The sequence below is a fragment of the Aulostomus chinensis genome, chromosome 1 (genome assembly GCF_037954235.1).
Source record: "Aulostomus chinensis isolate RoL2024-O1b breed Wild chromosome 1, RoL_Achi_v1.0, whole genome shotgun sequence".
Taxonomy (NCBI): Eukaryota; Metazoa; Chordata; class Actinopteri; order Syngnathiformes; family Aulostomidae; genus Aulostomus; species Aulostomus chinensis.
The window spans coordinates 20,531,267-20,542,162 of NC_141320.1; positions in this window are offsets into that span (position 1 = coordinate 20,531,267).

Sequence of the window (10,896 nt, forward strand, 5' to 3'; positions counted from 1 at the left end):
AGCAACTCCCATGACATCACTGTAGCATCAGTTTGAGGTTCGTAGCAAATTTCACCACATCAATGTAGCATCATTTTTTTGGTTAGAAGCAACTCTCATGACATCACTTTAGCATGATTTTGAAATGACTATCAACTGTCACCACAACATTGTCAGCATAATTTCTTAGGTTAGTAGCAACTGTCATAACATCACTGTAGCATCATTTTGAGGATCGTAGCAACTCTCACTACATCATTGTCGCATCATTTTGAGGATAGTCGCAACTCTCACGACATTACTGGAGCATCATTTTGAGATTCCTAGCAACTCTCATTACATCACTGTAGCATAATTTTTAGGTTTGTAGCAACTCTCACCACATCACTGTAGCATCATTTCTTAGGCATGTAGCAACTCTCACGACATCACTGTAGCATCACTTCTTAGGTTTGTCGCAACCCTCATTACATCACTTTAGCATCATTTTGAGGATCGTAGCAACTCTCACCACATCACTGTAGCATCATTTATTAGGTAAGTAGCAACTCTCACCACATCACTTTAGCATCATTTCTTAGGTATGTAGCAACTCTCATTACATCACTTTAGCGTGATTTTGAAATTACTATCAACTCTCACCACATCACTGTCGCATTAAATTGAGGTTAGTAGCAATTCTTACTACGTGACTGTCAGCATCACTTTGAGGTTATTCGAAACACTGACAACATTACTGGAAGCATCACTGAGTTTATTACCAACTTTCACTACATTACTTTAGCATCATTTTGCGTTCATTAGCAATTCTTACGACATCACTGTCCCATCAGTTTGAGATCATTTCCAATTCTTCTGACATCACTGTCGCATTATTTTGATGTTCGTAGCAACTTTTAAATAAATTGCCTTGCCTTTTACTACATTACCGTTGCATTATTTAAAGTTTCGTAGCAACTCTTACTACATTACTGTCAGCATCACTTTGAGTTTATTAGCAATTCATAGACATCACTGTACCATTAAATTGAGGTAAGTAGCGACACTTACTACATGACTGTCAGCATCACTTTGAGGTTATTCGAAACGTTCACTCCATTACTGTTAGCATCATTTTGAGTTCATTAGCAATTCTTACTAAATCACTGTCGCATCATTTTGAGGTTCGTAGCAACTCTTACTACATTACTGTAAGCATCACTGAGTTTATTTGCAACTATCACTACATTACTGTTAGCATCATTTTGAGTTCATTAGCAATTCTTCTGACATCACTGTCGCGATATTTTTAGGTTCGTAGCAACTTTTACTACATTACTGTCGCATTATTTTGAGGTTCGTAGCAACTCTTAGTCCATGACTGTCAGCATCACTTTGAGATTATTCGAGACTTTCACTCCATTACTGTTAGCATGATTTTGAGTTCATTAGCAATTCTTACTAAATCACTGTCGCATCATTTTGAGATCATTAGCAATTCTTCTGACATCACTGTCGCATTACTTTGATATTCGTAGCAACTCTAACTACATTACTGTCAGCATCACTTTGAGGTTATTCGAAACTTTCACTCCATTACTGTTAGCATCATTTTGAGTTCATTAGCAATTATTCCTACATCACTGTTGCAACATTTTGAGATCATTAGCAGTTCTTCCGACATCACTGTCGCATTATTTTGAGGTTCGTTGCAACTCTTACTACATGACTGTCAGCATCACTTTGAGGTTGTTCGAAACACTTACTACATTACTGTAAGCATCACTGAGTTAATTAGCAACTTTCACGACATTACTGTTAGCATCATTTTGAGTTCATGAGCAATTCTTCCGACATCACTGTCGCAATATTTTGAGATTCGTAGCAACTTTTACTACATCACTTTCGCATTTTTTTTGAGGTTCGTAGCAACTCTTACTATATGACTGACAGGATCACTTTGAGGTTATTCGAAATGTTCACTCCATTACTGTTAGCTTCATTTTGAGTTCATTAGCAATTCTTACTAAATCACTGTCGCATCATTTTGAGAACATTAGCAATTCTTCCGACATCACTGTCGCATTATTTTGAGGTTCGTAGAAACTCTTACTACATGACTGTCAACATCACTTTGAGGTTATTCGAAACACTTACTACATTACTGTAAGCATCACTGAGTTAATTAGCAACTATCACTCCATTACTGTTAGCATCATTTTGAGTTCATTAGCAATTCTTACTACATCACTGTCGCATCATTTTGAGATCATTAACAATTCTTTTGACATCACTGTCGCATTACTTAGAGGTTCGAAGCAACTCTTACTACTTTACTTCAGCATTATTTTTAGGTTCGTAGCAACCCTTACTACATGACTGTCATAATCACTTTGAGGTTTTTCGAAACACTTACGACATTACTGTCAGAATCACTTTGAGGTTGTTTTAAACACTTACTACATTACTGTAAGCATCACTGAGTTGATTAGCAATTATCACTACATTAGTGTTAGCATCATTTTGAGTTCATTAGCAATTCTTCCGACATGACTGTCGCAATATTTTGAGGTTCGTAGCCACTTTTACTACATTACTGTCGCATTATTTTGAGGTTCTTAGCAAGTCTTACTACATTACTGTTACATCATTTTGAGATCATTTGCAATCTTCTCACATCACTGTCACATTATTTTGAGGTTCGTAGCAACTCTTACTGCATTATTGTTGCATTATTTTAAGGTTCGTAGCAACTCTTACTACATTAATGTTAGCATCATTTTGAGTTTATTAGCAATTCTTACGACATCACTGTAGCATTAAATTGAGTTCATTAGCAACTCTGACTACATGACTGTCAGCATCACTGAGTTTCTTAGCAACTTTCACTACATTACTGTTAGCATCATCTTGAGTTCATTAGCGATTCTTCCGACATCACTGTCGCAATATTTTGAGGTTCGTAGCAACTTTTACTTCTTTACTGTCGCATTTTTTTGAGGTTCCTAGCAACTCTTACTACATGACTGTCAGCATCACTTTGAGGTTATTCGAAACGTTCACTCCATTACTGTTAGCATCATTTTGAGATCATGACCAATTTTTCTGACATCACTGTCGCATCATTTTGAGATCTTTAGCAATTCTTCTGACATCACTGTCGCATTATTTTGAGGTTCGTAGCAACTCTTGCTCCATGACTTTCAGCATCACTTTGAGGTTATTTTGAAAGTTTCACTCCATTACTGTTAGCATCATTTTGAGTTCATTAGCAATTCTTACTACATCACTGTCGCATCAGTTTGAGATCATTAGCAATTCTTCCGACATTACTTTCGCAATATTTTAAGGTTCGTAGCAACTCTTACTACATTACTGTCAGCATCACTTTGAGTTCATTAGCAACTATCACTACATTACTGTTAGCATCATTTTGCGTTGTTGAGCAATTCTCACGACATCACTGTAGCATTAAATTGAGTTCATTAGCAACTCTTACTAAATGACTGTCAGCATCACTTTGAGGTTGTTCGAAACTCTTACTACATTACTGTAAGCATCACTGAGTTTCTTAGCAACTGTCACTACATGACTGCTAGCATCATTTTAGGTTCATTAGGAATTCTTCCGACATCACTGTCGCAATATTTTGAGGTTCATAGCAACACTTACTACATGACTGTCAGCATCACTTTGAGGTTATTCGAAACTTTCACTCCATTACTGTTAGCATCATTTTGAGTTCATTAGCAATTCTTACTACATCACTGTCGCATCAGTTTGAGATCATGAACAATTCTTTTGACATCACTGTCGCATTACTTTGAGGTTCGAAGCAACTCTTACTACATTACTGTAAGCATCACTGACTTGATTAGCAACTATCACTACATTACTGTCGCATCATTTTGAGATCGTTAGCAATTCTTCTGACATCACTGTCGCAATATTGTGAGGTTTATAGCAACTTTTACTACATTACTGTCACATTATTTTGAGGTTCTTAGCAACTCTTAATACATGACTGTCAGCATCACTGAGTTGATTAGCAACTATCACTACATTACTGTCGCATCATTTTGAGATCATTAGCAATTCTTCCGACATCACTGTCGCAATATTTTGAGGTTCGTAGCAACTTTTACTGCTTTATTGTCGCATTATTTTGAGGTTTTATAGCAACTCTTACTACATGACTGTCAGCATCACTTTGAGGTTATTCGAAACTTTCACTCCATTACTGTTAGCATCATTTTGAGTTCATTAGCAACTCTTACTACATGACTGTCAGCATCACTTTGAGGTTGTTCGAAACTCTTACTACATTACTGTAAGCATCACTGAGTTTATTAGCAACTATCACTACATTACTGTTAGCATCATCTTGAGTTCATAAGCAATTCTTACGACATCACTGTCGCATCATTTTGAGATCATTAGCAATTCTTCCGACATCACTGTCGCATTATTTTGAGGTTCGTAGCAACTCTTACTACATTATTGTTTCATTATTTTAAGGTTCGAAGCAACTCTTACTACATTACTGTCAGCATCACTTTGAGTTTATTAGCAACTATCACTACATTACTGTTAGCATCATTTTGAGTTGTGGAGCAATTCTCAAGACATCACTGTAGCATTAAATTGAGTTCATTAGCAACTCTTACTAAATGACTGTCAGCATCACTTTGAGGTTGTTCGAAACTCTTACTACATTACTGTAAGCATCACTGAGTTTCTTAGCAACTATCACTACATTACTGTTAGCATCATCTTGAGTTCATTAGCAATTCTTCCGACATCACTGTCGCAATATTTTGAGGTTCGTAGCAACACTTACTACATGACTGTAAGCATCACTTTGAGGTTATTCGAAAGTTTCACTCCATTACTGTTAGCATCATTTTGAGTTCATTAGCAATTCTTACGACATAACTGTCGCATCATTTTGAGATCATTACCAATTCTTCTGACATCACTGTCGCATCATTTTTACATCTTTAGCCATTCTTCTGACATCACTGTCGCATTATTTTTAGGTTCGTAGCAACTCTTACTAAATGACTGTCAGCATCACTTTGAGGTTATTCGAAACTTTCACTCCATTACTGTAAGCATCATCTTGAGTTCATTTGCAATTCTTCCGTCATCACTGTCGCATCATTTTGAGTTCATTAGCAATTCTTACTACATTACTTTTAGCATCATTTTGAGATCATTAGAATTCTTACTACATCACTGTCGCATCATTTTGAGATCATTACCAATTCTTCTGACTTCACTGTCACATTATTTTGAGGTTCGTAGCAACTCTTACTACATTATTGTTTGATTATTTTAAGGTTCATAGCAACTCTTACGACATGACTGTCAGCATCACTTTGAGGTTATTCGAAACACTTTCTACATTACTGTAAGCATCACTGAGTTGATTCGCAACTATCACTACATTACTGTTAGCATCATTTTGAGTTCATTAGCAATTCTTCTGACATCACTGTCGCAATATTTTGAGGTTCGTAGAAACTTTTATTACATTACTGTCGCATTATTTTTAGGTTCGTAGCAACTCTTAGTACATGACTTTCCGCATCACTTTGAGGTTATTCGAAACGTTCACTCCATTACTGTTAGAATCATTTGAGATCATTAGCAATTGTTCTGACATCACTGTCGCATCATTTTGAGATCTTTTGCAATTCTTCTGACATCACTGTCACATTATTTTGAGGTTCGTAGCAACTCTTACTACATTATTGTTGCATTATTTTAAGGTTCGTCGCAACTCTTACTACATTACTGTCAGCATCACTTTGAGTTTATTAGCAACTATCACTACATTACTGTCGCATCATCTTGAGTTGTTGAGCAATTCTCACGACATCACTGTAGCATTAAATTGAGTTCATTAGCAACTCTTACTAAATGACTGTCAGCATCACTTTGAGGTTGTTCGAAACTCTTTCTACATTACTGTAAGCATCACTGAGTTGATTAGCAACTATCACTACATTACTGTTAGCATCATCTTGAGTTCATTAGCAATTCTTCCGACATCACTGTCGCAATATTTTGAGGTTCGTGGCAACTTTTACTACATTACTGTTGCATTATTTTGAGATTCGTAGCAACTCTTAGTACATGACTGTCAGCATCACTTTGAGGTTGTTCGAAACACTTACTACATTACTGTAAGCATCACTGACTGGATTAGCAACTATCACTACATTACTGTTAGCATCATTTTAAGTTCATTAGCAATTCTTCCGACATCACTGTCGCAATTTTTTGAGGTTCGTAGCAACTTTTACTACATTACTGTCGCATTATTTTGAGGTTCGTAGCAACTCTTAGTACATGACTGTCAGCATCACTTTGAGGTTGTTCGAAACACTTACTACATGACTGTCACCATCACTTTGAGGTTATTCGAAACTTTCACTCCATTACTGTTAGCATCATTTTGAGTTCATTAGCAATTCTTACGACATCACTATCGCATCATTTTGAGTTCATTAGCAATTCTTCTGACATCACTGTCACATTATTTTGAGGTTCGTAGCAACTTTTACTACATTACTGTCGCATTATTTTGAGGTTCGTAGCAACTTTTACTACATTACTGTCACATTATTTTGAGGTTCGTAGCAACTCTTAGTACATGACTGTCAGCATCACTTTGAGGTTATTCGAAACACTTTCTACATTACTGTAAGCATCACTGAGTTGATTCGCAACTATCACTACATTACTGTTAGCATCATTTTGAGTTCATTAGCAATTCTTCTGACATCACTGTCGCAATATTTTGAGGTTCGTAGAAACTTTTATTACATTACTGTCGCATTATTTTTAGGTTCGTAGCAACTCTTAGTACATGACTTTCCGCATCACTTTGAGGTTATTCGAAACGTTCACTCCATTACTGTTAGAATCATTTGAGATCATTAGCAATTGTTCTGACATCACTGTCGCATCATTTTGAGATCTTTTGCAATTCTTCTGACATCACTGTCACATTATTTTGAGGTTCGTAGCAACTCTTACTACATTATTGTTGCATTATTTTAAGGTTCGTCGCAACTCTTACTACATTACTGTCAGCATCACTTTGAGTTTATTAGCAACTATCACTACATTACTGTCGCATCATCTTGAGTTGTTGAGCAATTCTCACGACATCACTGTAGCATTAAATTGAGTTCATTAGCAACTCTTACTAAATGACTGTCAGCATCACTTTGAGGTTGTTCGAAACTCTTTCTACATTACTGTAAGCATCACTGAGTTGATTAGCAACTATCACTACATTACTGTTAGCATCATCTTGAGTTCATTAGCAATTCTTCCGACATCACTGTCGCAATATTTTGAGGTTCGTAGCAACTTTTACTACATTACTGTCGCATTATTTTGAGGTTCGTAGCAACACTTACTACATGACTGTCAGCATCACTTTGAGGTCATTCGAAAGTTTCACTCCATTACTGTTAGCATCATCTTGAGTTCATTAGCAATTCTTCTGACATCACTGTCGCAATATTTTGAGGTTCGTGGCAACTTTTACTACATTACTGTTGCATTATTTTGAGATTCGTAGCAACTCTGAGTACATGACTGTCAGCATCACTTTGAGGTTGTTCGAAACACTTACTACATGAATGTAAGCATCACTGACTGGATTAGCAACTATCACTATATTACTGTTAGCATCATTTTGAGTTGTTGAGCAATTCTTCCGACATCACTGTCGCAATATTTTGAGGTTCGTAGCAACTTTTACTACATTACTGTCGCATTATTTTGAGGTTCGTAGCAACTCTTAGTACATGACTGTCAGCATGACTTTGAGGTTATTCTAAACGTTCACTCCATTACTGTTAGCATCATTTTGAGTTCATTAGCAATTCTTACTAAATCACTGTCACATCATTTTGAGATCACTAGCAATTCTTCTGACATAACAGTCACATTATTTTGAGGTTCGTAGGAACTCTTACTACATTATTGTTGCATTATTTTAAGGTTCGTAGCAACTCTTACTACATTACTGTCAGCATCACTTTGAGTTTATTAGCAACTATCACTACATTACTATTAGCATCATTTTGAGTTTATGAACAATTCTCACGACATCACTGTAGCATTGAATCGAGTTCATTAGCCACTCTTAGTACATGACTGTCAGCATCACTTTGAGGTCATTCAAAAGTTTCACTCCATTACTGTTAGCATCATCTTGAGTTCATTAGCAATTCTTCCAACATCACTGTCGCAATATTTTGAGGTTCGTGGCAACTTTTACTACATTACTGTTGCATTATTTTGATATTCGTAGCAACTCTTAGTACATGACTGTCAGCATCACTTTGAGGTTGTTTGAAACACTTACTACATTACTGTAAGCATCACTGACTGGATTAGCAACTATCACTACATTACTGTGAGCATCATTTTAAGTTCATTAGCAATTCTTCCGACATCACTGTCGCAATTTTTTGAGGTTCGTAGCAACTTTTACGACATTACTGTCGCATTATTTTGAGGTTCGTAGCAACTCTTAGTACATGACTGTCAGCATCACTTTGAGGTCATTCGAAAGTTTCACTCCATTACTGTTAGCATCATCTTGAGTTCATTAGCAATTCTTCCAACATCACTGTCGCAATATTTTGAGGTTCGTGTCAACTTTTACTACATTACTGTTGCATTATTTTGAGATTCGTAGCAACTCTTAGTACATGACTGTCAGCATCACTTTGAGGTTGTTCGAAACACTTACTACATTACTGTAAGCATCACTGACTGGATTAGCAACTATCACTACATTACTGTTAGCATCATTTTAAGTTCATTAGCAATTCTTCCGACATCACTGTCGCAATTTTTTGAGGTTCGTAGCAACTTTTACTACATTACTGTCGCATTATTTTGAGGTTCGTAGCAACTCTTAGTACATGACTGTCAGCATCACTTTGAGGTTATTCGAAACACTTACTACATGACTGTCAGCATCACTTTGAGGTTATTCGAAACTTTCACTCCATTACTGTTAGCATCATTTTGAGTTCATTAGCAATTCTTACGACATCACTATCGCATCATTTTGAGTTCATTAGCAATTCTTCTGACATCACTGTCACATTATTTTGAGGTTCATAGCAACTTTTACTACATTACTGTCGCATTATTTTGAGGTTCGTAGCAACTCTTACTACATGACTGTCAGCATCACTTTGAGGTTGTTCGAAAATCTTACTACATTAGTGTAAGCATCACTGAGTTTCTTAGCAACTATCACTACATCACTGTTAGCATCATTTTGAGTTGTTGAGCAATTCTTCCGACATCACTGTCGCAATATTTTGAGGTTCGTAGCAATTCTTCCGACATCACTGTCGCATTATTTTGAGGGTCGGAGCAACTCTTACTACATGACTGTCAGCATCACTTTGAGGTTATTTGAAACTTTCACTCCATTACTGTTCGCATCATTTTGAGTTTAATAGCAATTCTTCCGACATCACTGTCGCATTATTTTGAGGTTCGTAGCAACTTTCTCTGCATTACTGTTGCATTATTTTAAGGTTCGTAGCAACTCTTCCTACATGACTGTCAGCATCACTTTGAGGTTATTTGTAACTTTCACTCCATTACTGTTAGCATCATTTTGAGTTCATTAGCAATTCTTACTACATCACTGTCGCATCATTTTGAGATCATTAGCAATTCTTCCGACATCACTGTCGCATTATTTTGAGGTTCGTAGCAACTCTTACTACATTACTGTAAGCATCACTGAGTTTATTAGCAACTACCACTACGTTACTGTTAGCATCATTTTGAGGTTATTAGCAACTCTTACTACATTACTGTCAGCATAATTTTTAGGTAACTTGCAACTCTAACCACATGACTGTCAGCATCACTTTGAGGTTATTGAAACTTTCACTACATTACTGTTAGCATCATTTTGAGTTCATTAGCAATTCTTCCGACATCATTGTCGCATTATTTTAAGGTTCGTAGCAACTCTTACTTCATGACTTTCAGCATCATTTTTAGATTATTTGAAACTTTCACTCCATTACATTTAGCATCATTTTGAATTCATTAGCAATTCTTACGACATCACTGTCGCATCATTTTGAGATCTCTAGCAATTCTTACGACATCACTGTCGCATCATTTTGAGATCATTAGCAATTCTTACGACATCACTTTTGCAATATTTTGAGGTTCGTAGCAACACTTACTACATGACCTTCAGCATCACTTTGAGGTTATTGAAACTTTCACTACATTACTGTTAGCATCATTTTGAGTTCATTAGCAATTCTTCCGACATCACTGTCGCAATATTTTGAGGTACGTAGCAACTTTTACTACATTACTGTCGCATTATTTTGAGGGTCGTAGCAACACTTACTACATGACTGTAAGCATCACTTTGAGGTTATTCGAATTGTTCACTCCATTACTGTTAGCATCATTTTGAGTTCATTAGCAATTCTTACTACATAACTGTCGCATCATTTTGAGATCATTAGCAATTCTTCCGACATCACTGTCGCAATATTTTGAGGTTCGTAGCAACTCTTACTACATTATTGTTGCATTATTTTAAGGTTCGTAGCAACTCTTTCTACATTACTGTCAGCATCACTTTGTTTATTAGCAACTATCACTCCATTACTGTTAGCATCATTTTGAGATCATTAGCAATTCTTTGACATCATTGTCGCATTATTTTGAGGTTCGCAGCAACTCTTACTACATGACTGTCAGCATCACTTTTAAAGTTGTTCGAAACACTTACCAAATTACTGTAAGCATCACTGACTTTATTAGCAACTATCACTACGTTACTGTTAGCATCATTTTGAGTTCATTAGCAATTCTTACTACATGACTGTCAGCATCACTTTGAGGTTATTG